Source organism: Oncorhynchus nerka, linkage group LG15 (assembly GCF_034236695.1).
Source record: "Oncorhynchus nerka isolate Pitt River linkage group LG15, Oner_Uvic_2.0, whole genome shotgun sequence".
NCBI lineage: Eukaryota > Metazoa > Chordata > Actinopteri > Salmoniformes > Salmonidae > Oncorhynchus > Oncorhynchus nerka.
The window spans coordinates 47505753-47522589 of record NC_088410.1 but is presented as its reverse complement, the minus strand read 5'-3'; the positions used below and the strand labels follow the sequence as shown (position 1 = coordinate 47522589).

The 16837-nt window shown below is 42.5% G+C and overlaps 1 protein-coding gene across 2 annotated transcripts in view; it reads left to right on the top strand.

Annotated features, from left to right (window-relative positions):
* The window catches only part of LOC115142816 (plexin-B1-like), a 115308-nt gene that overhangs the window by 35625 nt on the left and 62846 nt on the right, over positions 1-16837 (top strand). For both annotated transcript variants that reach the window (XM_065001645.1, XM_029682579.2), the window contains one exon: positions 15832-15930. The gene's annotated coding sequence lies outside the window, so the exon portion shown is untranslated. The remainder of the gene's footprint in view (positions 1-15831; positions 15931-16837) is intronic.

Genomic DNA, 16837 nt, shown 5'->3' with positions numbered 1-16837 from the left:
GAATCCAGACATTAAAACATAATTCAACAATCTAAAAGAAAATGTATTGAAGTCATTCAAAAATTATTTAATTTTCCCAAGTTAATGTCATAAGACATGAACAAAATGCATCAGCGATTCGTATACTTTCTGCAACTGCACAGGAATGTCAGTCTGTGTGCGTTGTGCTCGTATGTCTAGTCTACACTTAGTGTAGCTGTTAGCGATAATGCTAATGATAACCATCTGCTGGTAGATGGAAAGGCTTTCCCAAAAACCTTCTCAATTAAATGTTACAAAGTAGCCTATGCCTACCAGGCAGTATGATATCATGATCATTTGCGTCAATCCAGTGGCCATTTGTTTTGCTAACTCTGAAATCACATGAGCGCTACAGAAACACAGCTAACCTAACAACGGTCTTTGGCTGGTGCGCACTTGCATTAAAAGGTAACTACACCCACATTTTTTTTTATGTATTTGATTTTTTCCCAGACCTCCAACAGTGGTCTCCTGATGTGGTTCAAGCATTGTTATGGACTTCTGTTTAAAATAAAATACATTTTAAAAGCGTAATTCTGAGAGAAAGAACTGAATTTTGGAAAAAATAAATGGAATCTGGCAAAAAATAAAACAGATTTTATAGGTCACTACTAGTAGTACACACACACGCGCCCTTCCACTGAAGTTCGTCTTGCCACAGCCCTTGCCTTCAGGCCTCGGCAACAAACCAAATCAAATCAAATTTTATTTGTCACATACACGTGGTTAGCAGATGTTAATGCGAGTGTAGCGAAATGCTTGTGCTTCTAGTTCCGACAATGCAGTGATAACCAACAAGTAATCTAACTAACAATTCCAAAACTACTGTCTTATACACAGTGTAAGGGGATAAGGAATATGTACATAAGGATATATGAATGAGTGATGGTACAGAGCAGCATACAGTAGATGGTATCGAGTACAGTATATACATATGAGATGAGTATGTAGACAAAGTAAACAAAGTGGCATAGTTAAACCCTTGAATACATTATTTTTTGCCTCTAACCCATTTCCTGTTTTAGTTTAGTTTCTTTGTTCTTGGCCTACAGCCATGTCCTTGCTAAATGACTGTACTCACATCTGAAAGAGTTAATACATACAGCCGTGATGTAATCAGCAGTCTCTTTGCAGAACAAGGTGACTTTCCTTCAGCGAGGGAGCAGTAGTCATAACAAGCAGGCAGAAGTAATCAAATCATGTCATTTGACATGATTCCCTCTTCTTCTTCTTTTTTTTCATCCTCCCTTTACTTAATCTCCATCCTGTGAACAATGTCTGGGTTTAATGCAGTAGCCAGGCCTGAAGAGAGGGAACAAGGCGCACTCCTCCTCGTCATCCAATGTCATCTCCATCCCTCTCTGCTTCCCACTCCTCAGAAACAGTCCGGAATCATAATCACCCCTTGACTGTTTGTGACTTTCACATTGCCGACTGTAGATGCTCCAGGGTCGAAGTAGAGGTGACTTCCCCCCTTTATCAGAATTTTTCCAATCTGATGCTTCGTTGCTTAAATACAGAACATTAGAGGGTATTATGCACGGGAGGGGTAGGGGCTTTATGGGTGGTGCCTCTGCCTTTGATGTTGAGGGCTAGAAAATCCTGCTCAGTCAAATAAAAAGGGCTTTGAAATGGCATAAGTGGGTCAATCCCTTGACAGGTTTGCAACTGTGCATATGTTTGGGTCTTGAAACAGCACTCAGAACCGTTGTGTGTGTGTGTGGCTCTGTTGCTAGAGAGTGGTACTTGTAACGTCAAAGGTCGTGTGTTGAATTCCCACTTGGGCCACTCATATAAAAAAACTATGCACCACACATAAATTGCTTTGGACAAAAGGGTCTGCTTAATGGGATATATTATAATCATTCACATTACACACATTTTGCCCTGATATTTGTATAGGATAACCCAAACTTCTTAAGAATGGGACATTGTACAAACATGACATTTTATGGAGAATATTGTGTAGTGTGAAAAGCAAGTTTGGTTACAGTATCTTAGGATTCAATGCATGCAGGGTCAACTACTGCCTATACTTTTTTTTATTTAACTAGGCAAGTCAGTTAAGAACAAATTCTTATTTACAATGAGGGCCTACACCGGCCAAACCCATACGACGCTGGGCCAATTGTGCGCTGCCTTATGGGACTCGCAATCACGGCCGGTTGTGATACAGCTTGGATTCGAGCCAGAGTGTCTGTTGTGACGCCTCTAGCACTGAGATGCAGTGCCTTTGACCGCAGCACCACTCTGGAGCCACTGCCTAAAAACACACATTCTAAAGAAAACTGAAAGCATCTATCTGGTAGTAGAACACTAAATAAGCTATTCAGTCGTTTATTCAGCCAATCATTTCTTTCTGACTTCTGTAGCAAGCTATGTTCAAATGCTACTCTAAAATGATTCAATGGTGGATCGGGGCCTTGGTGCTAATTAGAACTTTCTATCTTAACTGGGTCACTGCCTGCTTTGTGGTTTGTTTTGCTATTCAAATGTATTAAAATGGGAAAATATGCCATCCCTGCCGAACGACCCAATGTGGTTTTGTTGCCTTTGCTTATTTCTTTGTTCGTTGGTGGGTTGGGCTGTGTGGCTCTATGAAGGACTTTCTAGTCTGGTCAAACTCTAAATATTTGTCCAGAATGTACACCAAATTTAAATGAGGAACGTTGAACTTGTCATGAAAGAGAACTGTAGAATTTTTCTATATACAGTAATTGGTCATCTATATTTCCCCAAATACTTTGATCATTCCATTTGACAGTTTGGCTGTGTTTTTATGAAGACTGAGTGATGTTGAGGTGGGTGGGGGGGTTTCTTCAGTAAAGACCCTCCTGTGCTCTGTTGGTGTTTTTTTTTTTTCAGTCTCTCCCCTCCACATTGGCCCCAACGTTCCCCTCTGTCATTACCCAGTCTTTCTTGCTTTCTCTCCTTCCCGCTCTCCATCCGTACTCAAGCCCGACAGAGACAAACTAAGAGGGAGAAGCAGAGAGAGACTAAGTCAGAAAGAGGGAGTGATATTGAAAAGGACATCTCAAAGACAATTCTAGAGCGTTGCAGAGAGAGTCTGAAATTGAAGAAAAAAATTGAGTGACCAAGCAGATAAACGGAGAACTAGAGTGTGCAGAAGATCTGTGGTTTTAGGCTGACTGAAGAATCCCCAGAGGTATAGTCAAACACACATGGGCCTGATCAATAATGGACACTGGTCCCCAGGCGCTTAGCCTGGCCAGACACGCACGCACACATGCAGATACAGACACGCCATCCTGGGCTAGTCTCCTGGGGAATTGATGCACGGTGACAAATTGACACTCCTCCCCTCCCCCTTTTCTCTATGCTCTGGTCTCAGACAAGCCACCGAAACAAGGACTGAGAAAGCAAGAATCAGATGGCAAGGAAAATATTTAGACACAGCAATAGTGGCGCAGCGGTCTAAGGCACTGCATCTGTGCTAGAGGTGTCACTACAGACACCCTGGATCAAATCCAGGCTGTATCACAACTGGCCGTGATTGGGAGTCCCATAGGGTGGTGAACATTTGGCCCAGCGTCATCTGGGTTTGGCCGGTGTAGGCCGTCATTGTAAATAAGAATGTGTTCTTAACTGACTTGCCTAGTTAAAGGTTCAATTTATTTATTTTTTAAATTGTGATTTTATCTATAAGAACATGACTAGTTTAGCTGTATGCTTCTCATGGTCAGATGGCATGGCCAGGGATGACAGGGTAATGAATAGCAGTTAGCTAGCTGTCAGCGCTATACTCCTGATAACCGTGTGGGAGCGTGGACTGGGGAAATAGGCTGTCAATCCTGCATCAGGACTATCCCTGCCACACAGACCGAGCAAGGGGAAGGGGGGACCCTCTTTAGGAAAAAGTGTGTGTGCGTGCCTGTGTGTAGTTGTGCATGGTAAAGATCTATACAATGCACACGGCTAATTCAAAAACTATGGACGGACCAATATACACACAGCCCTGACAAGACAATGTAAATTATATATTATAATTATTGAAGATAATGCAAAGCTCACTGAATTTAATGTAGGCTAGCTGACAATGCGTTGCGAATCGACGTTGCTGAATGAGAAAATACATTGCTGAATGTGAAACTACATTCCTATTACAAAACTACATTGCAAAATGTGAAAAAAAAATACATTGCTGAATGTAAAAATGCATTGCTGAATTTTGAAACGACATTGCTGAATGGCAAACTATACTGACCAAAAATATAATTGCAACATGTAAATGTTCGTCCCATGTTTCATGAGCTGAAATGAAAGATCCCAGAAATGTTCCATACGCACAAAAAAAATATTTCTCAAAAATGTTGAGCACAAATTTGTTTACATCCCTGTTAGTGAGCATTTAGCCTTTGCCAAGATAATTCATCCACCGGACAGGTGTGGCATATCAAGAAGTTGATTAAACCGCATGAACATTACAGAGGTGCACCTTGTGCTATAAAAGACAATAAAAGGCTACTCTAAAATGTGCAGATCTCTCGCACAACACAATGCCACAGATATCTCAAGTTGAGGGAGCATGCAATTGGCATGTTGATTGCAGCAATGCCCACTAGAGCTGTTGCCCGAGAATTTAATGTTAATTTCTCTACCTTAAGCCACCTCCTACTTCGTTTTAGAAAATTTGTCAGTACGTCCAACCAGCCTCTCAACCGCAGAGTATTTCTGTTTGTGATAAAGCCCTCTTGTGGGGAAAGACTCATTTTGATTGGCTCGGCCTGACTCCACAGTGGGTGGGCCTATGCCCAGTCATGTGAAATCCACAGATTAGAGCCTAATGAATTTATATGAACTGTAACTCAGTAAAATCGTTGCAAATGTTGCATGTTGGGTTGTATATTTTTGAAACTACATTGCTGAATGGGAAATAATATTGACAAATGATCTATGTCAAAGCAATAATGGCCGGTAGTAAAGTTGGGGTGTGGCTGCAGTGCACACAGGCAGTGAATAGATCCATTGTTCCTCTAACAGGTAGCTTCACTCTTGGGATTATTCAGTAACCCATTCACTGGTGTAGGACTCATTTTGTGTGTGTGTGTGTGTGTGTGGGCCTGGTGTTTGTATGATGTCTCTGTCGCGTGGGCGGCAAAATGTTTAAGTATTCTGTGTGTGTGGTTGTGCGCCTTCTGTGTTAGTAAGGGCGTGTATCATCATGGGTAGCGTGTGTGTGGATCAATGGCCCCTATGGATCTGCCTATCAGTGTTAACAGGAGGAGAAGAGCATTAGATTGAGCTCATCTGTGTCTCTACAGGAGGTTATAGTGATCCTGTGGCTAGTGAGTGAGGTCGATAGTTTGTGTGTGTGTTTTGTGCGTTGCTAGGTTTACATAATGTGTTTGCATGTGAATTCACGGTAATGTACAAGTGGGTTCATACCGTGTGTGTGCGCGTGTGCGCATCTCCCTCCTTTCTGCATCCCCCTGTAAGCTTCCCACACACACACACACACACACAGTCCCATTTGCGGTCAGCAGGGGGGTGATGGGGAGCTAGAGGGGTGTCCATTGTGTGTTAAATGGAGCTGTCCATCCCCTGACATTGGAACAGAAGGAATAAGAAACCCCCCTCTGCCCTACCCCCCCTAAACCACTCTGCCCCTATTCTCATACACCTCTCTTTCTCAATGTATATTTATTTTTTATTTCTCTTTCTTTCTCTCTTGTTCTTTCTTTCTCTCTTGTTCTTTTTTTTTCTTTCTTTCTTTTTTTCTTTCTTTTTTTCTTTTTTTTCTTTCTTTTTGGCACCCACTTCTTCCATCCTCCATATGTGGAAGTATGAGACCTGTGTTTTTTGATTTGGGACCCAACCGTTGGGGTGGCTCATCCATCATAGGCTGTCTCCACCACCCTCCTCTACTCCCGATTGGTTTGACTCCTTGGGGAGATGATTGGGCTGGACCATTGGCTCACAGATGGAGAGGTGGGTAGGGGAGGGGAAATCCACTTTGGTTTACTTTATGACTGGACCTTGTATGGATTTTCTCAGTATCACAAAGGAAAGGGTAGAGGGAGTTTTTATACCTCCGCTGGCTTTGTTGTAGTAGATTGGGGGAATTGAGAGTGTGCACAGTATGTGTGAATGGTAGAGCACACATTATGAATTAGCATTTTTTTCGTTTGCGTGTATGCGGGGGATGTGACCCCTCTGGTTATCTGCTACTGGGCACCTGACACCATGTACTCTTTTTGATCACACTATGAACAATATTTAACCAAACTTCAGGCTATGTCCTTCTATATACAATGCTTAAACATCATGTCAAAGGGTACAAGGTACTAGCACATATCAGGCTTGGGCCCTTGGCTCTATCTTAATTAGCCTTTCTGCAAGTCCTTCCATCCTTTTCTCCTCGCCGCCTCATCTACCATATTGGAGGAGGTCCTTTCCTTTGGAGTCTATTTTCCAATGCATTTTGAGAAAGCGGGGAGGAGAACAAATGCAAGGAATCAAGGACCGATATATTAAGAGAATTTGTTGCTCTTTTGAAACTGCCAGAAACAACGTGACATCTAAGCCACGAGAGTACATGGCACATTTCAGCTCGACTCATTAACAACCTGTAGGGGCTGCCTCCCAAAGGGCACCTTTATACTATATATAATATATATAGCAGGTAATAGGGTGTCATAGAGTACCACAGTATGAGTCATAATACCCATAAAACCTAGCGGTCAAAGAGGGAAATGGTTCCAATAGTTTTTCCACCATTAAATCCCATAGGTGCTTTTAGAGCACTTAAAATAAGGCTGTGTTTCGTGTAGGTTTACCCTGGCGTGATGTTTTGGTAACCGTGTAAATCTCTGACTTTGCTCAATATATTCACCTGTATTTACCCCTGACAAATGAAATGGTAAGTAGCTGCTAATGTGGCTATCATGAAGAAGTACAAATGCCATGATGTAGACGAGACTACCGAATTGAGGCAAAGGTAAGACTCTCTGGATTAACTATCTAATGTTAGCTAAATGTAGTAATTAATAAATTGGCTACATTTCTGTGAACTGTCTTGGGCAAGTTTTATATTGACGCAAAACCTGTTCGCAAAGTAGATGACGTGCAGGAGCTTGCAGTGATTTGTAATCGTTCATGCTGTCTACTTTGATGCTAATTAGCATTTTCAAATCTGAGCGTAAATGTAAATATTTTTTTTATTTTACCTTTATTTTACTAGGCAAGTCAGTTAAGAACAAATTCTTATTTTCAATGTTTACCTTTATTTTACTAGGCAAGTCAGTTAAGAACAAATTCTTATTTTCAATGACGGCCTAGGAACAGTGGGTTAACTGCCTGTTCAGGGGCAGAACGACAGATTTGTACCTTGTCAGCTCGGGGATTCGAACTTGCAACCTTTCGGTTACTAGTCCAACGCTCTAACCACTAGGCTACCCTGCCGCCCCACGGGTAAAAGTCACCTTTGTCTGATATTTTTATTTTTTACATGGTTATCAAAACATCACGCCAGGGTAAACTTCCATGAAACACAGCTCTTATTTTCATTGTTTCTATAATCCCTAATGGGAAAAATAAATGGTGGAAAAACAATTGGAACCATTTCCCAATTTGACCGCTAGGTTTTATGGGTATTCTGAAATTTCCACGGTGGGGCTCTATTTGGGGGCATCCTAAAAATACTAATTAGGCACATAACTTTTTAATGTGAATAAGTATCTTCCTGCCTCATCCTTGATGGAGAGATTAAACGGCGCTTTTGTCTGTGTGTTTCCAAGGTAAGGTCAGAGAGACCTTGTTTATCATGTGAGCCGTGCCATGCCGTACTGTACTAGGCTGCTTGCGTTCCTGTTTAATGAGGTGTGTGCCTGTGTGACCCTTATCCTGTCTGGGACACTATGATGAATGGGACTGTTCTAGTGGAGGTGTGAGACTTGACTGTGGAGTGTTATCCCGCTTAGCGTACACGCATACTAACGAACATACACACTCTTTGTCTTTTTTGTCTCCCTCTCCCATAAGGCTGTGTGGGTGTGGTATCACCCTTAAGGATCTTCCGTACTCCTCAGACAAACTGTTCAGAAATGTAAAGCCTACCCACTACACAACTATACAATCGCTAGACATCAATCTATATACCATTGAAGTCGGAAGTTTACGTACACAGTAGCCAAATACATTTAAACTCAGTTTTTTACAATTTCTGACATTTAATCGTAGTAAAAATTCCCTGTTTTAGGTCAGTTAGGATCACCACTTTATTTTAAGAATGTGAAATGTCAGAATAATAGAAGAGAATTTATTTATTTCATCACATTCCCAGTGGGTCAGAAGTTTACATGCACTCAATTAGTATTTGGTAGCATTGCTTTTAACCTGGGTCAAACGTTTAAGGCAGCCTTCCACAAGCTTCCCACAATAAGTTGGGTGAATTTTGGCCTATTCCTCCTGACAGAGCTGGTGAAACTGAGTCAGGTGTGTAGGCCTCCTTGCTCACACACACTTTTTCAGTTCTGCCCACAAATTTTCGATGGGATTGAGGTCAGGGCTTTGTGATGGCCACTCCAATACCTTGACTTTGTTGTCCTTGAGCCATTTTGCCACAACTTTGGAAGTATGTTTGGGGTCATTGTCCATTTGGAAGACCCATTTGCGACCAAGTTTTAAGTTCCTGATTGATGTCTTGAGGTGTTGCTTCAATATATCTACGTAATTTTCCTCCCTCATGATGCCATCTATTTTGTGAAGTGCACTAGTCCCTCCTGCAGCAAAGCACCCCCACAACATGATGCTGCTACCCCCGTGCTTCACAGTTGGGATGGTGTTCTTCGGCTTGCAAGCCTCCCCCTTTTTCCTCCAAACATAACGATGGTCAATATGGCCAAACAGTTGTATTCTGTGATTCATCAGACCAGAGGACATTTCTCCAAAAAGCACGATCTTTGTTCCCATGTGCAGTTGCAAACTGTAGTCTGGCTTTTTTTATGGTGGTTTTGGAGCAGTGTCTTCTTCCTTGCTGAGCAGCCTTTCAGGTTATGTTGATATAGGACTCGTTTTACTGTGGATATAGATACTTTTGTACCTGTTTCCTCCAGCATCTTCACAAGGTACTTTGCTGCTGTTCTGGGATTGACTTACACTTTTCGCACCAAAGTATGTTCATCTCTGGGAGACAGAAAGCATCTCCTTCCTGAGCGGTATGACTGCTGCGTGGTCCCATGGTGTTTATACTTGCGTACTATTCTTTGTTCAGATGAACGTGGTACCTTGAGGTGTTTGGAAATTGCTCCCAAGGATGAATCAGACTTATGGAGGTCTACAATTGTTTTTCTGAGGTCTTGGCTGATTTTGTTTAGATTTTCTTATGATGTCAAGCAAAGAGGCACTGAGTTTGAAGGTAGGCCTTGAAATACATCCACAGGTACACCTTCAATTGACACAAATTATATCAATTAGCCTGTCTGAAGCTTCTAAAGCCATGACATTTTCTTGAATTTCCCAAGCTGTTTAAAGGCACAGTCAACTTAGTGAATGTAAGCTTTTGACCCACTGGTATTGTGATACAATGAATTATAAGTGAAATTGTAACGCTCTTCTGAAGAAGAGGACCAAAGTGCAGCATGGTACGGACTGGGTACCCTCGTCGCTGGAGGCTCCGGACTGGAGAACGTCGCTGGAGGCTCCGGACTGGAGAACGTCGCTGGAGGCTCCGGACTGGAGAACGTCGCTGGAGGCTCCGGACTGGAGAACGTCGCTGGAGGCTCCGGACTGGAAATTGTTTTTTTGTAGTGGCCTCCCGGTCTTTAGTGCCAGCCTGTCCCCGTGTAATCCTTGGCCCTTTTACCAGCTGCCTCCGCCTTCCTTGCTGCTTCGACCTGCTCCCATGGCAGGCGATCTTTTCCGGCCAGGATCTCCTCCCACGTGTAGGATCCTTTGCCGTCCAGGGTGTCCTCCCATGTCCAGTCCTTCTTACCACGCTGCTTGGTCCTTTGGTGGTGGGTAGTTCTGTAACGCTCGTCTGAAGAAGAGGACCAAAGCACAGCGTGGTACGTGTTCATGATTATTTATTCAAACTGAACACTGAAACAAAATAACAAAGTGGAACAAAACGAAACAGTTCTGTCTGGTGTAAACACAAAACAGAAAACGACTACCCACAAAACACAGGTGGGGGAAAAAGATGCAATCAGAGTCGTCTCAATCAGAGACGACAATAGACAGTTGCCTCTGAGATCCACACCCGGGCCAAACACATAGAAATAAAGAAACTATAATGCCCACCCTAGTCACACCCTGGCCTAACCAAAATAGAGAATAAAAACCTCTCTATGGCCAGGGCGTGACAGAATTAATCTGTCTGTAAACAATTGTTGGGATTATTACTTGTGTCATGCAGAAAGTAGATGTCCTAACCGACTTGCCAAAACTATAGTTTGTTAACAAGAAATTTGTGGAGTGATTGAAGTTTTAATGATTTCAACCTAAGTGTATGTAAACTTCCGACCAACTGTATATAGGCTCTAGTATCTAGATAGGTTTATAGCTTGTAGTATGTGCCTATAGCATTTTAAATTAAGGTTAGTTGTGGTAAGTGCTACCCTTTTTAGATAATCAATGGACTGAATATACAGACTGACTGGTCAACCAAAACGTGTAATATTAAACTGGAACTTTCTCTACTTTTTAAAGGCGACATACAATTATAATGTTGCATTCATGTGATGCAAACATGTATAGTATCTGGCTAAATGGTTATAAATTACATGTTGATTATATTTTATAAAGGTTTGATGCATTTCTTGAGCCCATTTCAAAGTTACGAACATTTCGGTCTTCGGAAACGACTTCTATTCCCATTGTGTTCGTATCACTGAGGTCCTACTGACGTTCTACTGATCCTCCAATCAACTAAAATGGAAGCCTCGTCTTCTTGAAATAAATATTGAAAGTGTCACTTAAAGAGACAACAGAACATATCCACAAGAATATGTCACATCTGCAACCAGAGGGTAAAAAAAAATCTAGACCACGTTTACTCCACATACAAAGCTCTCCCTCACCCTCCATTTGGAAAATCTGACCATAATTCTGTCCTGATTCCTGCTTACAAGTAATACTGAAGTGGTCAGATGACGCAGATGCTACGCTACAGGATTGTTTGGCTAACACGGACTAGAATATTTTCCGGGATTCATCCAATGGCATTGAGGAGTATACCGCTTCAGTCACCGGCTTCATCAATAAGTGCATCGATGACGTCGTCCCCACAGTGACCATACGTACATTTCCCAACTAGAAGCCACAGATTACAGGCAACGTCCGCACCGAGCTAAAGTCTAGAGCTGCTGCTTTCAAGGAGCGGGACATGAATCCGGACGCTTATAAGAAATCATGCTATGTCCTCAGACGAACAATCAAACAGGCAAAACATCAATACCGGACTAAGATTGAATCCTACTACACCGGCTCTGACACTCGTCATATGTGGCAGGGCTTAAACTATTACGGACTACAAAGGGAAACCCAGCCGCGAGTTGCCCAGTGATGCGAGCCTACCAGATGAGCTAAATGCCTTTTTATGCTCGCTTTGAGGCAAGCAACACTGAAGCATGCATGAGAGCACAGCTGTTCCAGACGACTGTGATCACACTCTCTGTAGCCAATGTGAGAAAGACTTTTTAACAGGTCAACATTCACAAAGCCATGGGGCCAGATGGATTACCAGAATGTGTACTCAAAGCATGCGTGGACCAACAGGCAAGTGTCTTCACTGACATTTTCAACCTCTCCCTGGCCTGTAATACCTACATGTTTCAAACAGATCAATCAAGCAAATGTATTAATAAAGCCCTTTTTACATCAGGCGACGTCACAAAGTGCTGTACGGTAACCCAGCCTAAAACCCAGCAAGCAATGCAGATGTCATTCTACGGCGCAACCAGCTTTAACAGACGTTTCTCAGCACTATATCAACATGTCCTAAAAAACTGACATCTCTGATCTTTTCGGGCCTGAATAAATCCCTGAGACCTTTTAACATCTCCATACTATACACATACCATGCTGTCTTGTTTAATGAAGTCGGGTATAATTTAAAGTGTCTTATATTGTCCGCCTATAGGCCGTAGTCGGGGGTCGAGCCTTCGTAGTGTCGGCTGAATGTGCCCCAGTGTGAGTGCTGGGGAGGCTGAAATGTCAAGCAGTGTTTTCCAAGCTTCCAGTATGTATGGTGGAGAGACTGGAGCACACATGGGAGAGTGTAACATTCCTGAACCAGCTTCACAGAGAGGAGAGATGGAGCAAGGAAGACGTGGAGAGAGCGAGATGACAAATATTGATAGACGAGAGGAGTGAGTAAGGGGACAGAAAAAAAGCGTCCAACAGAGTTCAATGCGGCAGAGCTGCGTGATTTATTGGGACATACGTCTGCAACTTGAGAACAGCCAATGAAATTAGGTTTGTAAATGTGGAATAAATAAATGGCCCATCGGACTGTTGGGGCTACACGTCTCTGAACTATGAATTGAGCTTTATGGAAAGCGGAGGGTAAAGAGTTACGCAATGGAAAAAAACGAGGACAGAGGAGGAATGGAGAAGTGGAAGAGATAGTTAAGCTGTAGAAAGGAGGACAAGATGGAAAAGGAGAGGAATGGAAGAACTAGGGACAAAGAGGAAGAATGAGAGAGAAAGGAGACCGACACAAAGAGAGTATGAACAAGAGAGGGAAAGGAGACAGTGGACAGCAGACAGGTGGGTCTGAAGGACGGAGGCAAGCCTCCCCATGTCCTTGTGAAAAGAAGAGGGGTATATTCCTCCTCCGGCCCAACCTAATAACCATTCTACAGTCACGTCCTTCAACGACTTATTAGCTCAATCTCGCCTCGGTGTTGTGAAACAGTCAAGGGGAGAACCCGGTACAAGTTTGTTATGACAGACCGACGTATTGGCGTGCAAATATGATATATATATATATATAATGTAAATATGGTTATGTAAGCTAGCTCACCACAGGAATGTACTTGGAACTCTTTATCTTCTCCTTTTATTTATCCTCACCAATCTACCCTTCATTCTTCTGTCACAGTTATGTTTGGCTGGATGTAGACCTAGCTCCAGTCCTGTAATATTGGTTGCTTTATGAAGTAGAGTTTATCATGTCTTTGTACAGCTGTGATTGGTTTACAGTTATGAGTTTGTATATTTGTAAAGGGAGTGTATGTTTGTGTTCAGTGTATGAGAGGTGTATGTGTGCATGTGGTGTGTGGGAACAAAATATGAGAAAGTGGTGTGTGTTGTGCCTGGTAATATGAGGAACATTAATCACCTCTCTTCAGCACCCTCAGCCATTGTCTCTGCGGTGCCATCTTGGAATCCAATGAACACAGGGAAAAGAGAGGGGATTTTCCTATTGTTCTGTCACCTGGTCCCCGAGTCCCCGACCCCTCAGTCCGACCTTTATCTGGGTTTCCAGCCCAATCAGTGGCCAGTGCCACATTAGTACCACAACCACAGGGGGCCTAGCCAGGGCTAATCCCCCTCTCTCTCTCTCTCTCTCTCTCTCTCTCTCACTCTCACTCTCACGAGAGGCTGTGAATGAACAACCTCTACCAAGACCGGGTGCACTGATCTTGGGTTAAGGCGCCCGCATGCTCCCCATCCAAAACAGTTTGGAACAGTTTGTCCATATCTTATGGCAACATCAGCTGTTCGTGCACACATTTTTTCTCGAGTCAAGCTAAAGTTGGAATCCTACGACTACGCCTCTTTGTTTGGTGATTGATCAACAGTAGGGATTCCTCAATGAAGTCGTTTGTCATTCAACGATAGATGCCTTGTTTCATGCATACGTTTTCACTTGAGAAATACTGCACCAAACATCCTAGTTAGTCAAATTGCGCAACTAAGATATCCTCTGCAAAAAAAGTCCAAATGAATGACAGATTTGAGTTACCTTAGATTCATTCTGACTACTATTGCTGCTTTTTCTTTCAAGCAAAGGTGGAAGGCATGCGAGCACACTCGTTTGGTTCACCTAGCCGAGTTTGGCTAGGCGCCAGCTGAACCGGTGCACCATCCAGCCAGGGAGAGAGCTCCAGAGAGCCCCAGGCTAGTGATCCAAAGCTCCAGGAATCCGTGGCATTTCGCAGACCCAGGCGAAGAGTCCTTTGGGGGAATAAATGGGAATGTGTTAAGGTCAACATTTATCCCCATGTGCCCTGTATGTACGCTGGAGAGAAACACGCACAGTTCTGTAACCTAGTGAGTAGATGCATTGGTTTATACTGAAGAGATTTGAGGGTTTCTTCATGGACGTTGTTGTTTTGGTGGTTGTCTTTGTCCAGTCATATAACTGGTACACAACTACCACTTTTATTTCTAAAATGTCTTCATGTAAATTTGATTTGTTCGACTTTGATCTATTTACGGGCTGGAATTGATTAGAATTATTCACTCTCTTTTTAAGGCCCATCTTTAGTGAATTTAATCTTGTTTATTGACAACGTTTGGCACGTCCGTGGCTCAGACATGGCAGACATAATGCAATTTACAGTAGGCCTAGCCCCTATATCAGTGCAAATGTTATGTTTAACAATACATTTCCATATTGAAGTCATGCATTTAGGCTTCTTACAATGAGAACTACGAACATGTTCAACATATTTATCAAAGATGGGCAAGGCCTACATACGTTTTATTTAGTTTCTTAGGCTATTCAACAAACTAGGCTATAACGGGATAACATTTATATTGGATTTGATTACATAATACATACGACTGTAAACACAACTTAAAGCAACCACATACACTGAGTGTACCAAAAATTTGGAATTTTACCCTCTGGTCTTTCCATGACAGAATGACCAGGTGAATCCAGGTGAAAGCTATGATCCCTTATTGATGTCACTTGTTAAATCCACACCAATCAGTGTAGATGAAGGGGAGGAGACAAGTTAAAGAAGGATTTTTAAGACTTGAGACAATTGAGACATGGATTGGGTATGTGTGCCATTCAGAGGGTGAATGGGCAAGACAAAAGATTTGTGGCTTTGAACGGGGTATGGTAGTAGGTGCCAGGCACACCGGTTTGAGTGTGTCAAGAACTGCAACGCTCCTGAGTGTTTCACGCTCAACTGTATCAAGAATGTTCCACCACCCAAAGGACTTCCAGCCAACTTGACACAACTGTGGGAAGCATTTGACACAACTGTGGGAAGCATTTGAATCAACATGCCCAGCATCCCTGTGGAATATTGTCAGCACCTTGTAGAGTCCATGTCCCAATGAATTGAGGCTGTACTAAGGGCAAAAGGGAGTGCAACTCAAAATTAGGAAGGAGTTCCTAATGTTTTGTATACTCAGTGTATTACGCTATGGAGCGCGTTCTGATTGGCCAGTGAGGGATCAAGACACACCTAAAACCGTGTTTATTCAAAACCCAGCCCTTTTGCGCCACTGCGCCCATAATTCCGGTTATGAAAATAGCAAAAATATTTGACACCTCTGAACCTATAGCGCTTAGATTTGACCATTGCTTTAGGTTTGTTAAAACAGAGCCCCTAGTGTTATTTCTGTCTATTTCAATATCACACTGACTATCGGTGTAGGTCGTCATTGTAAATAAGAATTTGTTCTTAACGAACTTTCACGAGCCTAGTGAAATGAAGGTTACATTTTAAACAATAAAAATAAATAATCTCATACTGAATTTGAGATGAAGTATTTTGGAAGTGACCAGTTTCTTTGCTCTCATTATCGGCCATCTTGTTTCAGTGGCCTGCCTTAATAGAGACAAACTTGAGCTACAGTAAACACTTTTCTTTTTCTCTACAGGGCTGCATCTCAATAGTTTAAAGTGGCTTCATCTCCTCGCCTCCTTTCCTTCATCTGCACTGATGTGAACGAGCTGAACAGGTGAACACTATATCCCGGGTAGGCATCCTTTATTGTATATCGCTGTACAATCCTGTGTTATCTGATTGGATTAAATTGGAGAAGAAAGATGACCCCCACACACACAATATTACCTTTGCACTTTGCTTGTGTTTATTTATATGTTATGGTCGGATACCTTTTTTCAAAACATTATCATCTCAGTCCATGAGAGGTGAAGTAGTCGAGGATAGGAAGCCATTGTAGATTGTCGATCTAGATGCATCCTTTGTCTTTTCCCTGGGTTGTATTGATTAGGCACCAAACGGAAGAAAACGGACTGAAGCAGGGAGGGACTGCCTCAACTTGTCCAATAAGAAACGCTAATTTCGTTGTGTGTTGTGCTACAGTGTGCCCTAATGAATACGACCCAGTCCTCATCTCTCAACAGCCTATGGTAGGAAGTAATCACTGTTTCTGCTGCTACAGTGGCACTGGCCCCCTACTATTTTACGGCATTGTTTTCACCCCTGGGAGTTTATGCACTGCTGCTCGCTGGGCACAGTAAGCACCCCACACCCTGTGATTTATGTTTACGTTATGGAAAAGTGACGTTTGGGCACAACAACACAAAGGGGCTCTTTGTTAACGGGTGTTTTCTACACACGCATCATTCAGTGTGGGGGGCCTAGACAGCTGTCACTCTCTCTCGCTCTATCAAAATCACAAATACATATGTACAATGCCTTCAGAAAGTATTCACACACCTTGACATTTTCCACATTTTGTTGTTACAAAGTGGGATTAAAATACTCGGTAATGTCAAAGTGTAAGAAAAATTCTAACATGTTTAAAACATTTATGAAAAATAAAACCAATATTTCTTGATTTAGATGAGTATTCAACCCCCTGAGTCAATCAATGTTAGAATTTGACAGCGATTACAGCTGTGAGTCTTTCTGGGTAA